We start from the raw sequence: 12,794 nt of genomic DNA on the forward strand, positions 1-12,794 counted from the left end.
GATATTTACCACTTGTTTGGGGATTGGTTCTCTGGTAGGAAGACTGTAATGTTCTCCTGGACTTCTTACCTAAGATATCTTTCCTGTTTCCCACCCAAGGTCCACCTGGTCCCTGATGGAAGGTGATGATGATGAGGCTAAGTATTGTCAGGAGGAATCTAGATGGCTGGATGCCAGGAGGACTCCCTAAAGAGCATTACTGGGGGGGGGGGGATATTCTGGGATCCTGCACCTATCTCTAAGTCTGGTCAGTGGCCTGGAGTTGATTATATACATGGAGACTGACTCATGATAAACAAACTCATAAGAGACTAATGTATATAATTCTGAATGTCTGTGTGCTCCTGTATGGTGAGGGATTACCCTTTCCAGTGACCAGAATGCCAGGGAAATGGGGATTTTTTTATTCAGAGGTAGAAACTTCTGAGGGGATATTTCACAGAGGCCATAAAGTGGCCTGATGGCCATCTTTGCCTGTAAAAGAGTCCCCCAGAGCCCAGGAGGGGTCTCTCCCCTGGAAAGTTTAGATAAGCTTTTCCCTTTGGAGTTCCCTTTGTCTTCTGTAGAAATATGGAATTTGTTGGAAGATAGTTCAGTGACTCAAAGGAAGAGGTAGACCGGCCCCAGGATGACAGGCAGTGCTAAGGACCTGGCAGCGGGAACTTGCCATTGCTTTCTTCAGAGCAGAGGTCTTTTCTAGGGCAAAGGGTTGTTATGTTTTTTTTTTTAATGGCTGCATCCATAGTGTTTGGAAGTGCCCAGGCCAGGGACTGAATCAGAGCTGCAGGGGTAGCAACACCAGATCATTTAGCCCACTGAGTCAGGGCTAGAGCTTGAACCTGTGCCTCTCCAGGGGCCCAAGTAACTGCAGTCAGATCCTTAGCCCACTGTGCCACAGCAGGAACTTGGCAAAAGGTTTTTGGTGGTTCACTGCATCAATTAGAAAAATTTCTTTTGAGTTCCCTTCGTGGAGCAGTAGAAATGAATCCAACTAGTATCCATGAAGATGCAGGTTCGATCCCTGGCCTTGTTCATGGGGTCAGGAGTCTGGTGTTGCTATGAGCTCTGGTGTAGGTCACAGATGCAGCTTGGATCCCATGTTGCTGTGGCTATGGTGTAGATCAGCAGCTGTGACTCTGATTCAACCCCTAGCCTGGGAATTTTCATATGCCTCAGGTAGGGCCCTAAGAAGCAAAAAAAAAAAAAAAAAAAAAAAAAAATTAGCACTCAACTCTAATTTATGTATATTTCCTTATTTTAAATTATATTCATGAGCTATTGTATTAATATGAGAGTTATTTTATAAAACACATAAAAATAGCTATGTTTTAAAGGCTGAGAAAGATAAAATGCCATTTGAAAATTGTTTTTAACAGCATTACCAGCTTTTTTTTTCTTTCCTTAAAAGAGTATTCTTTAGTGAGAGAAATGAGATTAATTATGCCTCATTATGTTTCAAGATCTCAGCACTTTGGATAATCCTTGGCTTTGACTATCATGGCTAAAGGAGACACTATACCAGTCAGTCTCCCAGCAAGGAACCAAATACAACTCAATCTGCTCAAGAGACTTATTATTATTTTTTTAAGGGCTGCACCTGTGGTATATGGAGGTTCCCAGGCTAGGGGTCTCATCGGAGCTATAGCTGCCAGGCTACACCACAGCCACAGCAATGCCAGATCCAAGCCATGTCTGCGACCTATACCACAGCTCAGGGCAATGCCAGATCCTTAACCCACCGAGCGAGGGCCAGGGGTCAAACCTGCAACCTTATGGTTCCTAGTTGGATTTGTTTCCACTGCGCCACAATGGGAACTCCCTGCTCAAGAGACTTTAACAGAAGGATTAGTCATGGAGTTGTGGGAACCACAAGAGATGGTGCCCAGGTAGACAGTCACCAGCCAGCAGCTGTTACCAGTCCTAGGCAGGAGGGGCGAGAGAAGGAAAGAGTGTGATTGGTGGCCAGTGACATCAGGAGCCAGGGAAGAGGCATCCCCCAGGATGAGCTGTATTTAGGGGAGGGATACAGCCACTGCCGGAGATGTAGCACTGAAGCAAGGAGAGGGCAGGGAAGGAAATGCCCAACCTGTCCTCCACCTCCTGCTGGTCCATTGGCCAAACTCAGCCAGCAAGTATGGAAGCCCAAATGATGTGCCCCAAAGGTGTCATCTGGGAGCACAGAGCAGAGAATGGATCCTGGGCCAGGACAGGGAGACAAGGAGAGGGAGGGCAGGCAAAGGATAACCAGCTCAGAGCTCACGCTGAAGAAAGGCATCCTTACTTACAGAATTGTAAGTGAAATTTTCAATTTGACCCAATTTCATTTTTCTTTCTTTCTCTTTCTTTCTCTCTTTTTCTTTCTTTCTCTCTCTCTTTCTTTATTTCTCCTTTTTTTGGTAAAACCATTTGAGAAGTGCTTGTGGTATTAGGAGTCATCGTATACTCACTCCCCACTTTTGCAAATGGACTTTTAAGCTGCTTGCCCATTTTATGATGGTTGGTTTGGTTAAAACTAGATAAATGTATTTCACAAATCCAACTGGGCACATACAAACTGTGTCATACTTCACAGGAAGCAAATGAGTCCTTGAGGGTGTGATGTCTGTCCCTGAGCTTTGGAGAATTTCCCTGTTCCCTCACCAACTGGATGTGACAGTGACTTTTCAACATATGACTGAATGAAGGCACCATTGCCAGTCTGCTTCTTTAATACAAGGAAGTGAAAATAAATAACACTTTCCAATTTCCTCCCTTATTCCCCTGGATCATCTCACACATTTCCTGGGCACACATACTCCACCCTGAAGACCAGTGTGCTAGGGCTCAGCTCCTAGCTCGGCCAGGCTCCAGTGTCTCCTAGACTCTGTCCAAGGTCTTGGGAGAGAGACCTCAATGGGCCCAGCTTGCATCAGTATCAATCAGCCATGGTTGGGTGACAGGATCATGGGGGTATAGATGTGGCCATGGGAACCATCCCTTGTATATAGGGCTTCCTCCTAGAGGTGGGGAAATTGTTGAAAGCATAAGTCTTTCCAAAGGATGTTGTTATCTGCTGACTTATCATGTCTTCCTGTCCTGCCTTCTGGAGATCCTGGTCAAGCTTTCCAACTCTTTAGCTGCATTTACAGACAATTTCTTGAGTTACTTTCATGGAGGACTCTTAGAATCATGTCCCTTGCATGTGGTTTTTCCCATGGTTGTACATCAGGGGGCAGCCATGTTTCCTTGCTCTTGTCCCCATGGCCAGCAAACATTCCCGACAATTCTAAGTTTCACAGGGCCTTATGCTGATAGAGCGGATTGTTTCTCTGTTCAGCTAGTTCAGCAGAGAAAGATGGATGTGGTGATGACCTCAAGGATATGGTGCATTAGATCCAGAAACACTTGCAAGTTGTCTCTCAATCATGAGCCCTACAGTCTATAAACCACAGAAGTTGCTTAGGCATGTGAACAAAGAAAGCCTGATTTTTCATAGGTTTCAGAGTTTCCACTTGCTATAATAGCTATTGTTTATTGAGCATCAGCTACATAGTGGTTTGTTTGTTTGTTTTGTTTTTGTCTTTTTAGGGCATGTGGGAGTTCCCAGGCCAGGGGTCCAATCGGAGCTGTAGCGCCTATACCAGGGCCACAGCAACACGGGATCTGAGCTACATCTGCTTCCTACACCACAGCTCACGGCAACGCCAGATCCTTAACCCACTGAGCGAGGCCAGGGATCAAATCCGCATCCTCATGGATGCTAGTTGGGTTCATTAACCACTGAGCCATGACAGGAACTCCTCGATTGCCCTTGATGTGAAGTACATGCAACCTGTCAACAGACAGAATCTCACACTTGGAGCTCTCAGTCCAGGAGGAGGTAGAGGCTGAGCCAGTAAGATTTTTTTTTTTTTTTAAGGTTAGATCATTATGGGTTTGTTGAGAGATATTAAGGGAGGCTAGAACCATGGCAAGTTCAAGGTGGTTCTTGGTAGATAGACATTCAGTGACTGAATGAATGAACAAAGCATCTCAGGTTTGAAAACGGTAAAGGACTTTCTATATCCATCCCTGGTGCTGACATGAAGACAGCATCTGAGCAATGGTCACAGGTCCTAGGCTTGGCTCTGCTTCCACCTTATTTTGTGCCCTTGAGTAGATCACGTCTCCCTTTCGAGACCTTGGTTTTCTCATCTGTGAACCGTTTATCCTCCCAGGTCCAATGGTTCACCCCAGTAGTTGCATGATTGAAATGAACCCAGAGCGATAATTGTGTCAGATACTGCATCTTTGACAGAGGAGGGTTGCAGGTGTGTTAGAAGAGTCAGCTATTCTTGTCCATTTTCTAAAAGCCCATGCAGTGATCTTGGAGGCAGTCAGAACTGGCATCAGGTCCAAGGTGAATGGCTGTCTGCGTTTTTAAGAAAACATTGATGCTGAAGAGAATGCTTATTCATTCTTTCTTGTTAACAAGGCATTTGACTCATGCTTTGGACGTTTGCTGCTGAGATCAGAGACGACAGTCTTGTGTTCATCACTAACAAAAGCAGCCTCTGCGTCCTGGTCCCTCTTTCCTTACACTGAAGGGCCAGTTGCTCTCCACTCTCCAGCTTTGGGAGAAGATGGGTGTGTCCTATGGGTGGGGAGCCAGGACAAAAAGCAGGGAAGTCTCTTGGAAGAGATTTGAGGCACCAGAATTTGGGGGCCTCCAAGAAGCATTGGGTACTCCTCAGAGCTCCTAGGTGGTGATCTGGGGATCTTGAAGAGACTCTGAAAAATGGTTTGAGCAGTAAACTACATCTTGGGGACTGAGTCTAATGCAAGTTGGGATGCCCACGTCCATCTGGTGTAAGACATTCTAGAAGAGACCATCCTATATGGAATATATAGCCAGCATTAAGTGGGTGTATGGATGCCAAGAATTCCTGGTTGACCTTGGCTGCCAAAGCCATTCTCTATTGCCCAGGAGGACATTCTCATACTGTGTCTTATGTGATCCTCTCAGAGGACTGTGGAGCCCTGCTGTCTGTGTCACCGTTCATGAATCTTCCAGATTTCACAGTCTCAAGCATGATAGATTGCATAGCCCCTTCCACTGCCCCCCTGCCCTACCCCCAGGGCCACATTAGGATTTTTTGTTTTGCTTTGCTTTGCTTTTTAGGGCCACACCCGCAGCATATGGAGGTTCCCAGGCTAGGGGTCCAGGCAGAGTTATAGCTGCCAGCCTATGCCATAGCCACAACAACACAGAATCTGAGCTGTGTCTGCAATCCACACCACAGCTCACGGCAACACTGGATCCTTAACCCACTGAGCAAGGTCAGGAATCGAACCTGTAACCTCATGGTTCCTAGTCGGATTCGTTTCCGCTGCAGCACAACAGGAATTCCAGGATTTTTTCTTTTTTTTTTGCCTTCAAGTGCCTTATTGCTTACAAAATTTATAACTCTGTTGGTACAAGGGTAAATATGTTAACTTTATCTCTTAAAATATTTTCTTTGACCTCAAAGTTCATTTTTTTCCTTCTGATTTTTAAAAGCAATTAAAACACTTTCATGGGCACTAGGCACTGTTCCTACCATAAAATGGACAAGGTAGCCCTGGCCCATCGCCTTACTGTTCAGGTCATGGTCTAGGGACCAGCCACGTCAACATCACCTGGGAACTTGTTAGAAATGCAGCCCCTCGAGTACTGCCTCAGAACTACTGAGTCAGAATCTTCAGCTTAATGAGACCCCCCCCTCCCCCTGGGTAATTTGTGTGTGTCCATTAAAGTCTGAGACATGCTGTCTGACACACTGTCCCATACTACCACTGGGTATATCGTTATCACAGTCACACTGTTACCCCAAATTACAGCAGGATGTTTGGTAACAGAAAATCCAAGAGCCTCCTTGCCTGCCCACTTGCATCTCTCACAGGTGTGCTATCTTAATAAATCCATTTCTTGCCTATCAAAAAAAAAAAAAAAAACCCCGTAGGGAAGACACATCTAGCATTAAATGGCTATGCAAATGCCAAGAATTCCTGGGCCACCCTGGGTGCCAATGCCATTCTCCTCTCTTAGCCAACTGATGTCCACCTTCTTTTCCCATCCCCTGCCCTCACTCCATTCACACACTCAGTGGAGAAGTCAGACCCAGGGGGAGGGGATGCATTTTTTTTTTTTTTTTTTTTTTTTTTTTTGCTTTTTAGGGCCACACCTGTGGCAATATGGAAGTTCCCAGGCCAGGGGTCGAATCAGAGCCACACACCTGCCAACCACAGCCAGAGCCACAGCCACGCAGGATCGGAGGCACATCTGTGACCTACACCATAGCTCATGGCAAACTCAGATCCTTAACCCACTGAGCAAGGCCAGGGATTGAACCCGCATCCTCATGGATCCTAATCGTTAACCACTGAGCCACAAAGGGAACTCCTGGGAGGGGATGCATTTGCTTCTGAGTTGGTTCTTCCAGTTTTTCTATGAAGCCTCTAGAGCCATCTTAACATGGACAGATGCTGGAAGGATGGCCCTTGGTGCCTCAACTCAGAAGTGACACAGAGTCTCTTGGGCAGAGCTGGTTATATGGCCCAGCCAGCTGCAAGGGAGGCTGGTAAATTCAGGGCAACACAGGATATTCAGGGAGGACCAGCCATTCCTGCCCCGGGGGAGAATCTATGAGATAAGCAACAGCTCCTGCAGATCCTGAGACCTCCCAGAGGCAAAAGATTAAGGAACTGGAATGTGGACAGCTGGAGACTCAGAGGTTACAGAGAGGTCCTTAAAAACTGAAAGAATTAACTCAGAGGCAAACACATGCCCTCCTCCAAGGTCTGCTCCAGGAAGGGGAAGGGGAGCGTCAACTGGGCAAGAGAGAAGGGCTTTTGCAGCCAAGGTCATCCAGGAATTCTTGGCATCCATATGCCCACTTAATGATGGTTGCATATTCCATATAAGATGGTCTCTTCTAGAACTTCCTTTTTTTTTTTTTTCTTTTTGGGGCACGGACTCCAGAGCAAAACATTGCTGGCTCCCTCCCACCATGTCCCTCTCCCTTACCTGCCCCTCACCTCCCCACTCTTCTGGAACTTCTTGCCAAAAGATTGAGATAGGCATCCCAATGTGCATTAGACTTAGCCCCTAAGATGTACCCGTAGAGCCATTGAGATTGTAGGTATGTTGCTGCAGCTGCTGTGAATTATCTTAATTTACTCCCCAAACGCCCTCATCATAGGTACCCTCTCCCATTTCCCCAATAGGGAATGGCACCTGTCACCTGTGCTGGCTTCCCCCTGTGGCTTGGCCATCCGGCCTCTGCCTGCTTAGTGGCCTCTGCCTCTATCCCCACCCCCTTTGTGCCATGCGCCTGGATACATAGCCTGATACATTCCACGTTATAGGGAGGGAAACTCGAGATCCTACTGGAAAATAAGTAGGGTGCAGAATCTTGGCCTTCTGACTAGTATGTGTCTGTGAAGGCGAAAAAATGAAGTGAAATAGAAGGAGGCGTTTACAGCCGTCAAGGACAGGAAGGGTTATTCCTAGGGAGTTGTGGCTGTCTTTTCATGGGCTTCCTCCCATCTTCACTGAGAGGTTTTACCAACGAAGAGGCTATAGGGAGTTCCCGTTGTGGCTCAGTAGATTACGAACCTGATGTAGTGTCTGTGAGGATGCGGGTTTGATCCCTGGCTTTGCTCAGTGGGTTAAGGATCTGGTATTGCTGCAAGCTGTGGTGTAGGTCACAGATGTGGCTCGGATCTGGTGTTGCTGTGGTTGTGTCATGTGAGCTCCAATGCGACCCCTAGCCTGGGAACTTCCATATGCCGTGGGTGTACTTCCCCCCTCCCCCCCAAAAAAAAGAAAAAAAAAAAGAGGCTGCTGTTGGCCTGGGGGTGGGGAGTGTGATGTATAGACTCCTGCTCCTACTTGCAAGGCTCAGGTAGGGTTGAAAATGCCATTGAACATCTAGTGAGCACTGACTATGTGCTGAACATTGCTCTAAGAAACTTATGGGTAGAATATAACCCACATTGTTATCATCATCCATGTTTTTCAAAGGAGGAAGCCGGGGCACAGATAGATGAAGGAACTTGGCTGAGGTCACACAGCTACTAGTCAGCAGGGAGGGGATGTTATCCCGGCAGCCTGGCTCCAGAGCCCCTGTGCCCAACTGCCATGCTCCCTTAGCTCTGGATACCCACTAATCAGAGGACATGGGGGCATCTCTGACCAGTGCTTCTTTTTTGCTTTTTAGTGTCGAACCTGCAGCAATATGGAAGTTCCCAGGCTAGGGATTGAATTGAAGCTACAGTTGCTGGCCTTCACCATAGCCACAGCAACATGGGATCTGAGCCAAGTCTGTGACCTACACCACAGCTCATGGCAATGTCGGATCTTTACCCCACTGAGTGAGGCCAGGGATCAAACTGCATCCTCATGGATCCTAGTTGGGTTCATTAACTGCTGAGCCATGAAGGGAACTCACTGATCAGTGCTTTGAAGAGGACACATTGAGATACTCCTTGAAGAAGCAGTCATTCCCTAGTCATTCCATTTGACATTCCATAGTTAAGTAAGTTTGGGAAATTATCTCTATTTTTTCTCCCTTTCAGGGATTTATATCTCATTTTGCTTTCTAAGGGCTGAGAAAATCTGGAGGACAGAACCCTGCCTCACACTGATATGCCCAAGTGTTTCAAAACAAGGACTTTTTTCAGAGCTCCTACCATCACCCAGGAGGAGGGTTGCCAAGGACATACACTGGGGAAAGCTGGCTAAGGACATTTGTGCTCGAGTGGGTGCAATGTAGATCATGTGGCATCTTGGATTCCCTTGCCACTGGCGGGACTGCTCCAGCAGGCTCTCAGTGGGCGGGGTCAGCCGAGGAAGCTTCTCCCTAGGAGGCAGGAGGTGGTCAGAGTGGGGACGGCCTGGGATCTGCTGGTTTCCAGTCCTGCCTGGCCACCCTCAGCTCTGTTACTCTGGAGAAGTCACGATCCTGCACAATATATCCTTTTCTGAAAAATAACATTCTCCTGCTAGCACAGTCAGGGGAATTGAGTGAGAAAGCGTCAGGGCCATGATGAATGGTGAATTCTGTCATTGTCATCCTCTGGCTGTTTTGCTTGTCTTATTCTTACAGTCTTCCATGTGGTTCCACGTGGAACTAGGGTATAAGGTTGGGAGCTTCCAAGGAGCAGGCTGGGCCTGATTCTACCCTGATAGGCTGGAGGTCGTTGTACCTCTTTTCTGCTCAGAAGAGATCAGGGGACTCCCCATTGCAAGAGATTGTTTCCTCCTGAGAAGTTAGAAGGGAGATGCTCTTGGGTTGAACTTGGGTTGGACCAAAGAATAGGGAGGTAAGATTGAGCTTGTAGGACACACTCAGATTTAGTTTCAGCTCAGCATCAAAGAGGAGCATTAACCCAGGATGCCAGAAGGTCCCAGAAGATCCAGAAAAGGAAAAAGTTGAGCTCCTTGCTACAGGCAGAATCTGCCCCAGGAAAAAAGTTTTGATTATAAATGAGGTGCCAGCTGGCAGATGTGTGCAGAAGTCTGCGCCAGCACTGACCAGTCACCTAGCAAGGGGCATTTCTAAACAATACTGGATCTGAGAATACATTTCAGTGAGTGATTATTTAAAAAAAAAAAAAAACCACCTTGGACAGAAAGGGCCACTTGGTTGTGTGGAAAGGGCACCAGACTGGGGATTGATCTCAGTAGGGCCCCTAATGGCTGTGACCTTGTCAAGTCATATCACACCACTGAAGCTCAGTCTCTTCATCTGAAAAACAGACAGAATAGTGTCTATCCTGTAGTATTTCTGTGAGGGACAAATTTGGTAGATGGATCTGAAATATCATAGACAATGGAAAGCTCTAAACAGCAAGAGGTTACTATTAAAAACTATGAACACCCCCTTAAGAATTGCCATCCAGGAGTTCCCGTTGTGGAGCAGCAGAAACAAATCCGACTTGGAGCCATGAAGTTGTGGGTTTGATCCCTGGTTTCACTCAGTGGGTTAAGGATCCAGTGTTGCCCTGAGCTGTGGTGTAGGTCGCAGATGTGGCTCGGATCTGGTGTTGCTGTGGCTCTGGTGTAGGCCAGCAGCTACAGCTCCAATTAGACCCCTAGTCTGGGAACCTCCATATGCTGCGGGTGTGGCCCTAAAAAGACAAAAATAAATAAATAAATAAAACAAAGAAAAAAGAATTGCCATCTGGAGACAACCATCAGGTTGAAATAGCATTCTTCTGTGGTGCAGTGTGTTAAGGTTGTCACTGCTGTGGCTCAGGTTGCTGCTGTGGTGCAGGCTCGATCCCTGGCTGGGCACTTCTGCATGCCATGGGCACAGCCAAAAAGGAAAAAAAGAAAACCTAATGGACTCTCCCAAGATGAAAGTAGACCCAGTAGCCAAGTAGACTGAGGATGTTGGTGAAGATTAAAGACAGCAAGGTAAGAGGCTTCCCAGTTGATACAGAATCACCATATGACCCATTTCTCTCTGAGGTACATACCCAAGAGAATTGAATACAAGTGTTCAAACAAAAACTTGTACAATAACATTTATACTGTTCGCAATAGCCTAAAGGTGGAAACAACTTAATAGTCATCAGCTGTTGAAGAGATGAACCAAATGTGATATATCCATGAAGTGGAATATCATCCAGGCATTAAAAGGAACAAAGCACTGACACATACTTCAACAGTGATGAATCTTGAAAACATGATGCTGAGTGAAAGAAGCTAGACACAAAGGCCACATATTGTGTGATTCCATTGATGTGAAATATCCAGACCAAGCAAATCCATAGAGAGAGCCGATGAGTGGCTGATGGGTCCTGGAAGGAATGGGAAATGACTCACAGGTGTCAGGTTTCCATTTGAGGTGATAAGAAAGTTCTAGAACTGGATCATGATGATCGATGCCCAATACTGTGAAGTCACTTTAGGCCATTGATCTGTACATTTTAACATGGTTTGAATTGGACATTTTATGTTATGTGTATTTTGCCACAATTTTTGAAAAAGTTTCCTGGTGAAGAGGAAACCTGACCCCAAGGTTAGGATCCCCTCTTCTCGAGAGTGGCTGAGGGGTGGGGTGGATGCTTCAGAGCTTGTCAGCTAGAAGCTGAGGTCTTGTGTCAACGGACTGACCAAGAGCCTATGGCAGTCAGTCCTCGTGCAGTGGCCCCAGGGGGATCCAAGATGGAGTGTGACATGCTTCCTGCTCTCAAAATGTGTATCTATTATTCTCACTTAAGGACAGACTGACAAGCACCATACAGAACAAGGGAGCCAGTGCAGGGGAGCAGACATTCATTTTGCCTTGGCCATCTGTGTAGGCTTCTGGGAAGAGAAGATGGTTGAAGAGGGGTATTTGGGCAGGCTGGTAAGAAGCGGGAGGCTTTCCAGGGAGAGACACGGGGTAGGGGAGTGGGGAACAGGTTCTTATGAATTGGGTGCTGTATCTATGGAGCTGGAGAGGAGAGTCCTGAGAGATAGGCTTCAAGGGGTTTGGGAGGAGATTGTGGAGGGCATGGAAGGTGGAGCTGGGGAACAGGGACTTGCTTTCCAGGTAGGGGGAGCCAAGGAGTCTTCTGAATGAGTTACATGACTGGGCCCATGTTTGAATGGTCAGTGTGGTGGAAGATGAATGGAAGAGATGGAGGCCAAGCACAGGGAGGTGAGCTGTGGCATCGTCTCTGCAGGAGTCAAGGACCCCCCACGCCACCCCCCGGCAATGGCAGCAGGAAGGGTAACCAAATCTGGTGAGCTTTGCATTAGCCAAGATTCTCTCTTGCATGGAACAGAAATTCATTCGAATTAGATTAGACAGTAACCAGAATTTTCTGGGTCACGTAATTGAGAAGTCTAGGGCCACTCCAGAAATGGCTGGCTCCGTGGGACTCGTTTGCTGCATCTCTCAACTTCCTTGGTGTCGGGTCTCTCCTTGGGCAGCCTCTGCCTCACAGTGGCACCCTGGTTCGCTCATAGTTCCCAGCTTACATCCTCCCCTCTCAGAACCCCTGGCAGCAAGAACTCCAATGAAATTTGCCAAGTTGAATTTATTAGCCAGCCCATTCTGAGTCCTGCTCATCCTTCAATTAATCACCAAGGCCAGGGGAGAGGGGTTGTTCTGATGGGCCAGGCCCGACCCCACAGTGGGGTCAAGCACCCCACCCCAAGCACTGGGATGATGAAGATGCTGTTGTTACCAGAAGAAAGGGGACCGGGTGCCAAAGGGGCACACATTGAAGATGTCTCTGGGTCATTGACACATGCCATTTCATCCTTTCAACCCCCTGAGGTAGAATCAGTTATTTCCCTTTTACTGAGGAGGAAACAGAGGCACAGGCTAACTTTTCCTCCCTCTCTGCCCTCCAGCACGTTCTCTGTGCTATGCTGCATGGGCATCTCCTCGGGAGGCAAAGTGGAGCCGCTAAAGAGGGTCATAGCCAAGAAAAGGAGAATGACAGTGCCTCATCTTTAAGCTGAGAGAGACACACTTCATTCAGTCAGACATTTCCTGCAGCGGCCGGAGATCCTGACCTCATAGTTGCTGAAGGACTGGAGGTCAGTCTCCATGAGGTAGGGGAGCTGCTGCTTCCCTGCATCACTGGTCCCATGGGCAAGGCCACTGGGAGTCCCCTGTTGATTGGTGCAGGGAGGTGAGAGCAGAGGGTGTGCCCTCTAGACACCAACTACAACCTGGTGGTGCTTGAAAAGCATTCATTGCAGACAAACTTCAAGACCACCACAGCTTCCCTGCCCCTAGCACCCCATGGCAGAAGAGGGTGATGGGGCATTTGTCAGGCAGGGAAGAGGG

At 47.5% G+C, this 12,794-nt stretch overlaps 1 protein-coding gene across 47 annotated transcripts in view; it reads left to right on the top strand.

Annotated features, from left to right (window-relative positions):
* IRAG1 (inositol 1,4,5-triphosphate receptor associated 1) overlaps window positions 1-12,794 on the top strand; it is a 184,979-nt gene that overhangs the window by 48,340 nt on the left and 123,845 nt on the right. For 6 of the 47 annotated variants that reach the window (XM_085012038.1, XM_085012027.1, XM_085012046.1 and 3 more), the window contains exon 2: window positions 12,353-12,556. The exons of the other annotated variants lie outside the window; for them this stretch is intronic. The gene's annotated coding sequence lies outside the window, so the exon portion shown is untranslated. The remainder of the gene's footprint in view (window positions 1-12,352; window positions 12,557-12,794) is intronic. 47 annotated transcript variants of the gene reach the window in all.

This window comes from Sus scrofa, chromosome 2, assembly GCF_054392235.1.
Source record: "Sus scrofa isolate SSC_HxYL_T2T_F1_AM1 chromosome 2, Sscrofa_HxYL_maternal_Yorkshire_Landrace_v2.0, whole genome shotgun sequence".
NCBI classification, from domain to species: domain Eukaryota; kingdom Metazoa; phylum Chordata; class Mammalia; order Artiodactyla; family Suidae; genus Sus; species Sus scrofa.